The sequence below is a fragment of the Rhinolophus sinicus genome, linkage group LG13 (assembly GCF_036562045.2).
Source record: "Rhinolophus sinicus isolate RSC01 linkage group LG13, ASM3656204v1, whole genome shotgun sequence".
Taxonomy (NCBI): Eukaryota; Metazoa; Chordata; class Mammalia; order Chiroptera; family Rhinolophidae; genus Rhinolophus; species Rhinolophus sinicus.
Window position 1 is genome coordinate 47,453,598 of NC_133762.1, and position 13,041 is coordinate 47,466,638.

At 41.0% G+C, this 13,041-nt stretch overlaps 1 protein-coding gene and 1 long non-coding RNA gene across 5 annotated transcripts in view; one reads left to right on the top strand and one right to left on the bottom strand.

The window, feature by feature from the left end:
- The window catches only part of LOC141568291 (uncharacterized), a 156,155-nt gene extending 150,568 nt beyond the window's left edge, over nt 1–5,587 (bottom strand). For both annotated transcript variants that reach the window (XR_012491410.1, XR_012491409.1), the window contains exon 1: nt 4,913–5,587. This is a non-coding gene — a long non-coding RNA (uncharacterized LOC141568291). The remainder of the gene's footprint in view (nt 1–4,912) is intronic.
- The window catches only part of SNAP25 (synaptosome associated protein 25), an 80,633-nt gene continuing 72,074 nt past the window's right edge, over nt 4,483–13,041 (top strand). Inside the window, exon 1 of one of the 3 annotated variants that reach the window (XM_019734894.2) lies at nt 4,483–4,640. The gene's annotated coding sequence lies outside the window, so the exon portion shown is untranslated. The remainder of the gene's footprint in view (nt 4,641–13,041) is intronic. The other 2 variants (XM_019734892.2, XM_019734893.2) reach the window with 2 other exon arrangements.

The following is a 13,041-nucleotide window of genomic DNA, read 5'->3' on the forward strand; positions in this document are numbered from 1 at the left end:
TGGAATTTAAACTAATAATTACTTTTACACATACCCCAGAGTGTGAGAATAAAATGAGATCATGTGTGTGACAGTGCTTTAGAATTTGTACAGGGCTACACGAATGTGAGCTGTTCAATATTTTCAATATTCTCTTTGGCCTAAAGCATATAAGTTTTCATGATGGAGAGTCAGGAGACGTTCTGTGGACATATGAAGCTCCCAGAGGGCTTGTGTGGGGTTCAGGGAAATGTCCAGCTTAACCTGCTGAGCACCACAATTTTTCTGCTTCAACCCATATGCCATGGAAAATGAGGAACCAACAGATAAGGGAGAGAAACAGAGGTGAAGGCACATTATAGAGCACTTTAAGAAATGTAATGAATGGTACAGTGTCGGGTGAAGCCAGAGGTTCAGAAAGATGGAAGCCCATTGGATATAACCAAGAGATCACTGATGCTATCTGCTGAGATATTAGACTGTGCCTTGCCTAGCTTGGTGCCTGCTAGCTGGAAGAGATGCACTGCCCTTTATGACCAACATGAATGGTATGGTCCCAAATATCCTTGCTCCATTCCCCAGCCGTATCTTGAATTAGTCACCTCAACCCATCTCAACCTGATTTTCACAGCCAGAGTTCCTGGCCCTTGGAATCAATTCCTACTTAAGACCGCATATCATCTCCTCAAAATCAGTGGTCAATATTGCTGTTTTGTTCTGAATTTTGGCTGACTCTCTCAAGTATATTTTGAGTGCAAGTTCTGACCCAATTTTTATTTATGCTCTTTATTAGGTATTGATCTCTGAAATCCCTCCTTGATTGTACTTGGCACTGTTTTCCTTTGAATATGTCACTTCTGTTTACTCCATGCAATCATCTCACCAGCCTAGATCCCTCTCTTGGAATTCACCCCAACCAAACTTTGTGGTCAGTGATCCACAGACTCATCCCATTAGCAAATAGAACTCTAAAGCTGCTAATGAAAAAGTCATACACAAACCCCAATATGCTGAAGCAGAGAGGTTAGCTATAAAAGGAGGGTATGATAGTTAATTTTATGTCAGCTTGACTGGGCCAGATGCCCAGATATTTGGTCAAACATTATTCTAGGTACTTCTCTAACAGTGTCTTTGAATGAGATTAATATTTAAATCAGTAGATTGATTAAAGCAGATTGCCCTCCCTAACGTGATGGGCCTCATCCAATCAGCTAAAGGTCTGAATAGAACAAAAGGATTGATTCTCTCCAGAGAAAGAGAAAATTACTCTTGCCTGACTGCCTTCAAACTGGGACACTGGCTTTTTCCTGCCTTCAGGTTCAAACTGAAACAGTCACTGTTCCTGGGGCTTGAGCCTGCTGGCCTTTGGACTGGAACTACACCATCATTAGCTCTCCTGAGTCTCCAGCTTGCTGACTCACCCTGCAGATCTTGAGATTTGTCAGTCTCCATAATCACTTGAGCCAGTTCTTCGTAATAAATCTATTTGCATATATATATATATATATATATATATATATATATATATATATATAGAGAGAGAGAGAGAGAGAGAGACAGAGACAGAGACAGAGGCAGAGAGAGACAGAGAGATACAGAGAGAGGAAGGGGAGAGAGAATGTGTACACACACACACACTTTATTGGTTCTGTTTCTCTGGGCAACCCTGACTAATACAGAGGAGATGAGTCTGAAGGGGCTGAAAGAGTCTGTAAAGCATAGTGATTATGAACTTGGGCCCTGGGGTTCAAATTCCAGCTGTACCATATATTAGCTGTGCCCTTGGTAAGGTTATTAAAGCTCTCTAATCTGAATCATTTCAGAGCAAATTTTCCATCACCTTTCTTCTCTGTGGGATTTCAGCCTTATAGACCCTGAATAACACAAATCTGCTGGTTTCCTGTTATCAAGGATGACTATGGCTTTTTTTTTAATCAAGCAGTGAGAAAACCCTAGGGCAGAAAATTTCATTATCATATTAAAAATACATTTAAGGCTATCTGGTCATCCTTAGTAGACTTATATTTATCCGATGTTTATGTTTCTCAAATTAGACTCCAATACCTTTCCCAGAACAAGGTGGGAGAACCTCTCAAACAGCATCATTGGTAACACAAGCACAGGTGAATGGAAAATGCTGCCACCGCCCCAAGATAATACTGTAGAGCCTGTGGTATTTTCTGTGATGCTTTGAATCAGCCTCTCTCCTCTTACCTGTAATTTCTTAAAATGTCAGTGTGGGGCATCAGCAGTTGAAAATCCAGAATACCAAGCCAGTCCTCCCCTGTGACTGCCACATAGCTTTTGCCAGCAGGAAGAGACTACGTAGTTACTCTTTTATTTTATTGTTTTCTTTAATTCTGGAAAATCCCTCACCTCCTCCATTCTTTCACAAAACTTTGTGCTGAATGACTTTCAGTCCGAGGGCCATAAACATGTTTTATTTCTCCTCACTGCAAGCTTATTCCCCCAAAACTTCCTCATGCTAAAAAAGTGTCACATTTAAAAAAAAAAAAAAATCCTGACTTAGAAAAGATTTTGTAGTGACATTGCATTTGTCGCCACTTCTCCCAGCCCAATTCCAGTGTGCTTTATAACGAAAGTAAGAAGCATCACTAGTTTTATTGGCAATTAAGTGTCTAAGAACCATGCAGATTTTCTTCTTTATTGTTTAAGAATCTTAAATGTTTAATGAATATTTAAGCAGACAAATTTCAGCAACATACCTTGTTTTAGGAATCCAACTTTAATAAATTTCAAACACTATTTGTTAATTATTATTGAAAACAATATTTCAGAATACCCTTTGGACCATGGACTCTTTAAGAAAAAAATGACTTCCACTTGTTTCAATTAAAGACATTCTTTCTTAAATTTTTATAGCTCTGCTTGCTCTAAACACCCCCTTTACAACTCTGCTTTCTCCTTTCCTTTCCTGGGTCTCTCTCTCTTTCTCTCCCTCTCCCTCCCTCCCTTCTTCACTCCCTCCCTCTTTTCCTCTCTCCATCTCCTGTAATGTGCAATTAAAAACCGAAGCTTGGTGTTCAGGCCAGCACGTGTGTGTGTGTGTGTGTGTGTGTGTGTGTGTGTGTGTGTGTGGCGGGGAGTGTGGAGTGGTGCGACGGAAGGGTGCGTTATTTTCCCGGACCAGAGACAAGGATTTTCCATCACCTAAAAGAGGCCATCAAGTTTCAATATTTCGAGGCACGACTTCTCATCACATCCTTTCCGGAAAAGTACAAACAGTTCCTCAGCGGAGGTCCCCCACCTCCTACGCGCTTCCCAGTACGCGCTTCCCAGTTCGCCCTCCCCTCGGAGCCCAGCGCCAGCCTCCCAAACACCTGTGATTCAGCCGAAAGGCTGCCACCGCGGAACCATTTGCATACCTCCCCTCCCCGCGCGCACAATACACAATAAAGAAGGACAGTTAGGATTATTGCTTTACAATGATTCTTTTTAATCTGTCATATGACCTGCACAAGTACCCTTTCTGGCCCACACCCTGTTTTGGGCTGGCACCCAAGCCAGCCTCGACTGGTACCCAGGGTTTGCGCACTGAATGGACCACCAGAATTTGTAGCGTCCGGGAGATCCTTGGACCCGCAGCCCTTCGCATTCCCCCAGAAAGTCTGGACGGTTCTATAAGGCGTGTGCGCGCCTCTGTGGACTATTTGTAAGAAATCCATCATAAAACCCCAGGCTTCGAGGACAAATTCAACCGAAAACGGCGTCATCTATTTTGCCCTCCGCAAACAACTCTCAATTCTAAGCCTAGAACTCCAGCAAACCCACGCTGTTTGGGTTAACTACCCTTCCGTTCTCTCCCCCCTAACTCATTTCATATCTCTCAGCGATAATTGCTCTGACGTACTTTAAAATAACGTGTGCGAGTCTCTCTCTCCAGCTGACCACATTAATGCGAATTGCAAGCCCTCGATGCTGCTTTAATAAAATGAAGCAATCACTCATAAAAATAGCAACCCACGTAGTCTGTCCATATATGGAGCTGGTGAGGGTGGAGAGGGATGCCCCTTCCGACCCTCTCTCTTCTTCCGAAAAACATAAATTATAGCTGAAATCTCCACCCCGCCCCCCCTCCCCGCCTTCTACTCCTCTGCCTTCCCCCCTCTTTCAATGACTCAACTGAACACTCAACTCAGCAGGGGAAATATTATATATGTATATATAATCTATATATATCATATACATACAGTACATATATATCATGCACACACACGTACATATATATACATAAGTACACGTATGCAAATAAAGAATATCAGAAAACCAGCCGTGAGACAAATGTGTTTGCCCGAGACCGGATGTTAAAATGGAGTTACAAGACACGTCCCTTTCGGGTGTTTATAAAAGACTAAAATACAAAGGTTTGCAGTGAAGCGCACCTCTCCTCCCACTCCCAGACTCAGTCCTCCTTCAGCCCTCCCCCACAACACACTTCTCCCCGCCCCTCCAGGAGACAGCTATTAAAAGCTGCTGACGTCAAAAGGGACGGCCATCTTTGATGAGGGCAGAGCTCATGTTGCATTGAAGACGAAACCTCGGGGAGGTCAGGAGCTCTTTCCTTCCCTCCCTACTCGGCGGCTCCTCCACACTCGCAACCTGCAGGGGCCGGGCGAACACCACCCTCTGGAGAAGCTAAGGTAAGGGGCCCACTCCCCAGGTCGTGGTTCTGGATCTGGATGACTGTATACCCAGAGGGGACCACAGCTGGGCAGACCAAGTGAGCTTGGGCAAATACAAGAATTTGTGCACCTAGGGTGCTGTATTCAGTACGTGCGCGTCTGGCTAGACTCCCGCCTGGGGCTTTAGAAAGTATATTCGAGGTGAGCTGCTTGGGGAAGGGATGAATGGGGACCCTACAGATGGAGCGATTGGGAGGAAGCGCAAGGATACGTACTGAATAATAACTTACTCTTTTGAAACTGTAGTGGGATCCTCTCTTCCATTTTGCGATGCAGTTTTCAGAGATGTTTAGCCTGCTTTTTTTTTCTCTGTAGACCAAAATAAGCCAACTCTGTCGTTCTGATCCTATTATTATGACTGTTGACGTTAGGGCGCTATTACCCAGGGAAGAGTTGGGGAGGAGGCAGGATGTCGGCACTGGGGAGGCGAAAGGAGAAGGGGTTGTTCCCGCCTCGGGCAAGCTGGGCCGCAGAAGCGACAGCAGCCTCCATGCCCCACAGACTTGATTTATGCCGCCTGCTCCACGTCAACTGCAGGCTGGCGGGAGGCGGGCGGATCGTGCTGGGTGGGAGGGCTCTGCGGAGAGCTGGCGGAGGTGGTCTTGCCTTAGGGACTGCGGCGAAACGCACTCAGCACCCTGGACAGCAATACCGAGGGGCCGCGCGGACACCCTCAATCTTTCAGCACGGCGGACAGCGGTCCGGCCGCGGCGTTGCATCTGTGGCAGAGATTCCTGACCAGGGCTAGATGTTCCAGGGCTGGAGGCCAAATTGCATCTCTGAGACCCTGGTCTCACTGAGACCCCTAACAGAGCAGACATAGAAGGAAGGAAGGAAAGAAGGCAAGAAGGAAGGAAGGAAAAGAAAAAGGGAAGGAAGGGAGGAAGGGGAGAAAAGAAAAGAAAAATAAATCCTACCCATAGGGACTTCTTTGCTGGCAATTACCTGCTCCCATCCTCTCAGCTCCAGCAAAGCTTTAAAAAAGTAGGAGTCTACTTGTGGAAATTTTCTGTGTTGCCCCCTTGCCTTCTTTTGATAAGCAATAAACATATTTTGAAAATATATACATTTATCCTTGAGTCAGACATCAAGGGTTTTGTCTATTTTTGTTTTTAGCACAGAGTAGATCTATCTACAGATCTTAGGTGGGCATGAGTGAGGTATATATGAAGATGCCATATGATTTATTTATAAGAATTATATTTCTCCATATATATTTCTGTTTGATAAAAATAATGGGGTAGTTGAACTAAGCAGAATCAACTTTAAGAATGAATCCCTCTTCTTCTTCCTTCTCTTCCATCCTTGTAATTACGCATGAACCCAAGCACATCCCCACAAAAAAGACATCTCTAGAAATTACAGGTCTTATGGGGTGTAAATTTACTCTTTTTGGCCATGGTTTCAGAGTGAGTGAAAGTAATTCCCACGGACATTGGTTATCTCAGTGATAGTTTCTGATTTGACAACTAAGACTGGTTTTCCTCAGGTGAACCCAACTATGTCCTTCAGGGTAATGCTGGTGAAAGGACCATGGCGTTAGACTGAAACTGGACTCTGACATAAAGATCTACTGCAATTTCTATTACGGCACTGCGGGATTTTGCTGAGGTGGTGATAAGTAATTTAACCATTTTTTACTCTGAGACTTGGAACCTCTCAGTGAACAAATTATCACAGGATATTTCCAGCCATTTGATATAGATAAAATTTGCATTAAAATACCAGGAGCAAAATTGTACTATTTGAGTAGTGTTAAATAAGAGTAACAGTGCCATATGTAAGAATATATACAACGTGTTGAAGAAATACTATCATGGTCCCCTGAAAAGCCTCAAAATAAGATCTTGGATTGTGTTTAATTAGTCATAGCTCCAATCATTTACATACTAGAGGTGCTAAAATGCCCTGTCCACATAGACAGGGTACTTTCATTCCCAGCCATTGATTTCCGAGTGTTTTCATTTTTATGGATAACCATATGTTTCCACATAAATATATATTGATTTGTTGTTGTATGTGATGTAAAATTATTATTCAAGAGTATGGAACTGTATGGAAGAATTTTATAACTGTAATCTGCAGATGAAATAAACAACTGTGTTTTAGTGATGGGAGGAGGGGAGAAAAGATGGGTAGGAGTCTTCAAAAAGGCTTTGACTTTATGCTACATGTCCAGACAACTCTCTGCGTAGTTGCGTCAAATAAAAAAGCCTAGCACTGCTGGCATTACGTGCTTGGACATTAGTAATTACTGCTGGGTTTGTTTGCTGGTGGAAGACTGGAGTGGGGGGGTGTGGAGGTAGAAGACTGCAGTGAAGCTGGCAAAGGGCACAGATCTGGGAGGAAGTGGTGATGTGCAAAATTATGGATCTAATTCTGGAATAGCTTACTGAGCAATTAAAGAAAAAACATATTGAAGCATGAATTTAACATTTACTTTATTGATAAGCTTCAGGAAAAATCAAGAGATGTCCTATTTTAAATTTTAAAAATTCAGGGCAATACAGTGAGAAGAGGCAGGAGCAGATGGCCATAGGGATGCATCAGGAAACATTCACACAGACCCTCTAATAGTACCTGCTTATTTGCTCACTGGCATTTTCTGAATTAGCACCTTGACACTCAGAATACAAAACAATTTATAATTTTCTTAACCTCTCTATGTAAAATCTCCCAAGAATTCACAATTTTATTTTTACTTTGTTATTAACATGCACACCCACACATACACAAACACAGTACAAGCTGCCCCTAATTAGCTTGTCTAAAGACATTCTTAAGCTCTAAGTGTTAACCCAAGTGATGGTTATCAACCAGCTGATGTTTCTGCCAGTAGCACCTCTTCCTGTAGCAGCTGGTCTTCAAGCAGAACATGTAGACTTTGATGATTAGTGGAAATGAGACATAATTTGAGAAAAAGGTTGAGAGAGAAGGCGTAAAGGATAAAATAGATAAATCTGCTTTTTAGATGATGCACTATGAATAAACTTTTTCTCACATCATGGAACTGCTTTACAATACTATAAATATAAGAAAATTGGTGTTTTCAGCCTCAGTGCTAGATATGTTTCTGCAGTGTCATACCTTGTCAGCAGGGACCAACCTGATAGGAAGATATTGATCAATCAGTGAGCACCAGATACATAAATAAACCCCATGGAGGATATAAAGTCTCATGCTTATATGGTCTTTGACCTCAATAAGTTTAGCTCTAGTAATCTTAAGGAAAACAATAAATAACAGAAATTAATAAATAATACCAGAATGAAAATGCAATAAAACAGTAGAAAAGAAATCATGAGAGAGTATATCATTATTTGCCAGTGAACATGACCAAAAGTAAGAAATGTAAATTCTGAGGACCGCAATAATGCAGTATGATCTGAGAGTTAGGACTTAAGCTGGCTTTTTGGAGATTACGAGGTGAGGGAAGTATTCTATAACTAAGTAAAAGTTACAGCACAGGCAGAACTACATGTTGAGCAAGCCCAAGTTATGGTCAGCAAACCCAAAGAATGTTCATCCATTTGGAAGAAGTGTGAAGCTTGTGCAGGGGAATATGTTGGAATGAAGAGTTGGAGCCTTCTTTGGAAGGCTTTGAATGCCAAGCTGAGGATTTGGTACTTTGTCCTCTAAAGTTGACTTCTGAGCAGAAGCTGACATAACAAAGTAATCAACTCCTTTTTAATATCTAGGAATTGCTATTGACAGAGTGGATTGAATTTGCATTCTTGCAGAAATAGAGGGTTGCAATTGATATCATAAGGGATGATTAATGTTTAAAAAGAATCAGTCCTCATTCAGGCATCTTTTATGATCACTCTTCAGGATACAGATAGATTTGTAAGTCTTGCCCAGAAGTTAATTGTAAGTTTCAATTTTCCATTACTGATTAAAACAGATTGTTCAAGACGAGCACTTACCAGAGAGATTGAAAAGTGGGTCAGGAATCTAGTGATGAGAGGTGCCCAGAACATACACTTGAATAATAAACATACATAACCATCTCTTGCACCCTCTGAGTATTCTGCATTGTCAAATACACTGGCTGGAAAGATTTTTTTTAAAAATACCAGTTTTTCTGTGCATGTTTCATGCAACATGACACATAGAATAAGCCCCAAGTGGCTAAAAGTGAAAAAACAAAAAAGATGCTGTGGTAAAAAATTTGGAAAACTAAGGTGAGGTGGGCATTATATCCTACTTTTTCCCTGACTATCCTTGGTGACTTTGGCTGATTACTCGCATTTAAGGGCTAGCTTAAACTATACCCACTTTTTTTTTAATATTTTACTCTCTCAGCAGAGCTTTAAAATTACAAATGCTGACGGAACGGCTGAACCGAAATAGTTAATGGCTTTGTGTGGAGGAAGAAATAGCAACTGCAGACATAAATCTTGTTGCTATTTCCATTCTGGCTCTGAAGTGTCAAGGGACTATCCTCGTGTGTTCTGCCCCATAATACTGGCAGAAGAGACATCCTTAAGAAAACGTTTTGATTTTCAAGCTGACTCCCTGGGAGAAATTTGGAGGTAGTGAGGTTTGATGCTTTAGGAGGAGGTCAGACTGACTGCAGAGGGCTTTCCAAATATCAAATGAGAGGGAGGGAGGAGAGGCGACATAGCACTGAGGAAGCAGGGCATGACGAGTGGAGAGTTTGAAAAAAATTAATCTTAGAAGAAGTAAGAGACTTCAGAGAAATTGCCAGAGGACTCTGGCTGCACTATGAACTTTTCAGAATTGCTATTATTGCTGTAAAGATTATAGCTAATCATTTCTACATAATGTTCTTCATAAAGATCTCAAAGCATTTTACCCAATATAAAGTCCAAGCAGTTTCTGATTTCTAAATTAATGATGCAAACTAAACCATAGTGATATGAGTTTATATGTAATAGTAGATAACATTCAGTAAACCATAAATCTGATTTTGAAAGACAGGTACCTAAAGCAGTGATTAATCAGAATAGGCTTGTGGGGGGAAAAGAGTGAGTCACTAATTCTAAAAGCTTTTACCTGTACTAGCTCACTTAGTCCTCATAACAACCTTGTAGCCAAGGTACCATTATTATTCCCATTTTACGGATAGGGAAGCTGAGGCAGAGAAAGGCTAAGTAACATCACAGAGCAGAACCAGGATTTCAATGCAATCCTCTGACTCCAGAGACTAAGCTCTTAACTCTACCTCTTGCATCATCCACATTTTTCATATTTGTCAAATGAGGCGCAGAGAATGTACATGATTTTTTGCACTATCTTCTCCCCCTCAGTTGGGCAACAGAGTGTGATGGCAAGGATGCTGAGCAGGAGTCAGGAGACCTGGTTCTAGACCTGAAGCAACTGCTTGTAATTTCCTGTGTTGGAATCATACCATCTTTAAATAAGTCACTCAACCACTGTTGAACTCAGTTCCTTCATCTGCAGAATGATAGAACTGGACTAATGTTTTCCAATATTCCTACCATTCAGAATTCAATGAAATCAGTGCTGAAAACCCTGGGTAATAGGTCTGGGTCCAGTGACCTGATAGTCTCAGATGGCACTGCCTTAATACTGCTTTAGTAATTGACCTGACTTCCTCCACTGTTGTCAGATGAATTACATCCACAGCCTCCCTCCTCCTCAATCTCTTTTTTTCTTTTCCTCAATGATTGTTTTGTCGTCATCTTTCTTCAGTCTATCTGGTCAAATGTAAGAAATCCTGGCTCTTTCCTCAAAGCCATGATCTGAGTCATCACTGCTTTGGGGATCTCCATCCTTCTCAATCAGATTTATTGCTCTCTGGCACAGACTGTTTTTTACAACCTGGCTGAACTTTTTATCGTTCTTTTTTTCAACCTAATTATTTTTTATTCCTTTCTAGACCCCCTTTTGATCATCTCCTATGTCTGACTTAAATCAATTTATTAACTGCTATTTCCTCACTCCTCCTTTTTCTTCCTTTGTCACTTTAGCAAAGGGAAAACAGAAGCTTTTATAGAATCTGTGAACTCTTAAGTACTTAAAAAGTAACATTTCCATATGTTCTGAATCACGTGATATTAGTTGCCAGCGCAAAAGCTAATCAAATCTGGAGGATGGGGGTGGGGTTTGGTAAAATAACATTTCAAAACAGTTTTAAGGACTAGGGTCAGGAGAGGAGGACGTTTTAAAACCCTGGATATTTGAAGTTCAGAGGCTAGCAACTGTCCATACGATATTAATTAAATTCATAGTCATATGTAAATTAAATCCACATGTTTCAGAAAAGCCCTATTCTTGTTGCTACGACCCCATTTCTACTGCAGATTTCAGCATCTTTCCCAAAATAAAACATGATGTTGCAAGAGGAGATCCTACCTGATTTTCTTATTGCTGATTCACAAGAGGTTAGCATAAGTCGTGATTAGCTGATGATCAGAACACATCTGTATCCCCAAAAAGAGATGGGGGAAAAATCCTGTTGAAAGGATTTGCCTTTAATGTCTCCTTTTAAATGCTTAACAACCATTCTAGCGAAACTCAAAGTGAATTACAATGCCTGCACTGGATTGATGTTGAATGACAGCTGCATGAGATTTATGGATTGCTTTCTTAGGTCCGGAAAAATATATTTGATCCTCTTAGCTAGTAAAGGAAGCCGAATTCTGATCCATGTGAAGGGAACACTGAAACAATTCACCTACCTTGTCTTCTGCATTTAGGCTTTGTTGTTGTTGATCTGATTTCGTTCCTATTACCCAAAGATCGCGTGTCTTAATTCTCATGCTTAAACTGAGAGTGCACTTTTTGCTGACTCACCTCATCTTGTCTTCCAAGGTGGTCCATTTTATGCTCGAAGAATAAGGCTATTTTCCTGTTAAAATGGTAGGTTCCATATGTTCCAGGCTTCCCCATCACTTCCTATATCCAAACTGGTCACAGATTTTCAGTTTGGGAGATGGCTTTTCATGCCTGCAGGCTTAAATTAGTGCTTTCTGTCCTTTACTGATAACAGCAGGTAAGCAAATGAGAAAGCCTCGTAGGTGCCCCGGTGAGGCCAGAGTCGCTCTGCTCTCCTACCTCATTCCTATTTTAGCTCTGAGGTTCTTCAGGTTGGACAGAATTCCCTTTCCATGGAGAATCTCAGACCAAATTATCGATCTCCTTTATTCATATACGTTTTTTGTACAGTTTCAAAGAATAATGATGACAAATTGCAGAACAATAAATTAAATTTTCCTGCAGTTCGTCCAAGGCTGGTCTGACAGCTAGTTATAAGTAAATCACACTGCGACTTCTCCATTGATAAACAGAAAGCAGAGGGAAGTAAATACCAGTAATCCCTGCTAGAAAGAACACTAGCAAATGCTTTCAATATGCATTAGTCTTGTGAAGTACATTTTCTTTTAATGGGGAATTCCATTATAACTTCACTATAACACTAGAAATCAAGATGGTGTTCCTGAATTAAGCCTGAGAAACTGCTGAATATATCCACTTCTTTCAATTCCAAGATGATTGTCCCTGTATTCCTCAAACATAAATCATCTGTTATCATGACACTCTTCATTAATTAATTCATTCAACAAATATTTATTTAGTATCTGTCATGTACCAGGAAAACACAGTACTGGTTACTGAACATAGAGCAGTGAATAAAATAGGTGTGTTTCTGCCATCGATGCATTTTCCCGAGCATTCCCTTTTGTGGTATTATTATTTCAGAAGATATGTTTCACATGAGGTCCCTTTTAGAATCTAAGACATTAACTCACCTTAGAAAGTAACTTGTTTCTCTATGCAAAAAATGCAATCGATTAAAGGTTTCTACTGAGTGGTCAGTATCCACAGACAAGTTGCTACATCATAAACAGAATATATATTAAGAAACAGCCATCAAGGAACTTCGTAAATATCTTAGTTATGCCGTTATATAAATTTGTCTCTATCTACGTGGCAATTAACTAGGATTTCACTAAAATTTCCCTTAAATACATGTCTATGTTCCAGTATCCCAGTCTATTGGGACTTCTCCCTATATAGACTTCTCCCTACATAGGCCATTTCCCACCACTCATAGTGAAAACAGGTCAAGCTTCAAGATACATGACACCTTCTAGGCTGGAAAACCTAGTCTCCACTCAAATTCAGGGAGCAATGTAAGAATAGGGTGACAGAAAGAAACAGAAGCTTCTTTTGCATGACAATACCTCCCAAGCCAATCCATTTACCCACTCTGAAAACTCCTTACCATGAAATAAGACTCAAAGATTTAGGATCAATCTCCCAGGTGTTTGTCCCCCAACCCCTGATTTTAGAAATTTACCTCTTCTTATCAATAAGCAATGTTCTCATCTCCCTTGTAAGATTTATCCCTTTGCTGTGTGACTATGTA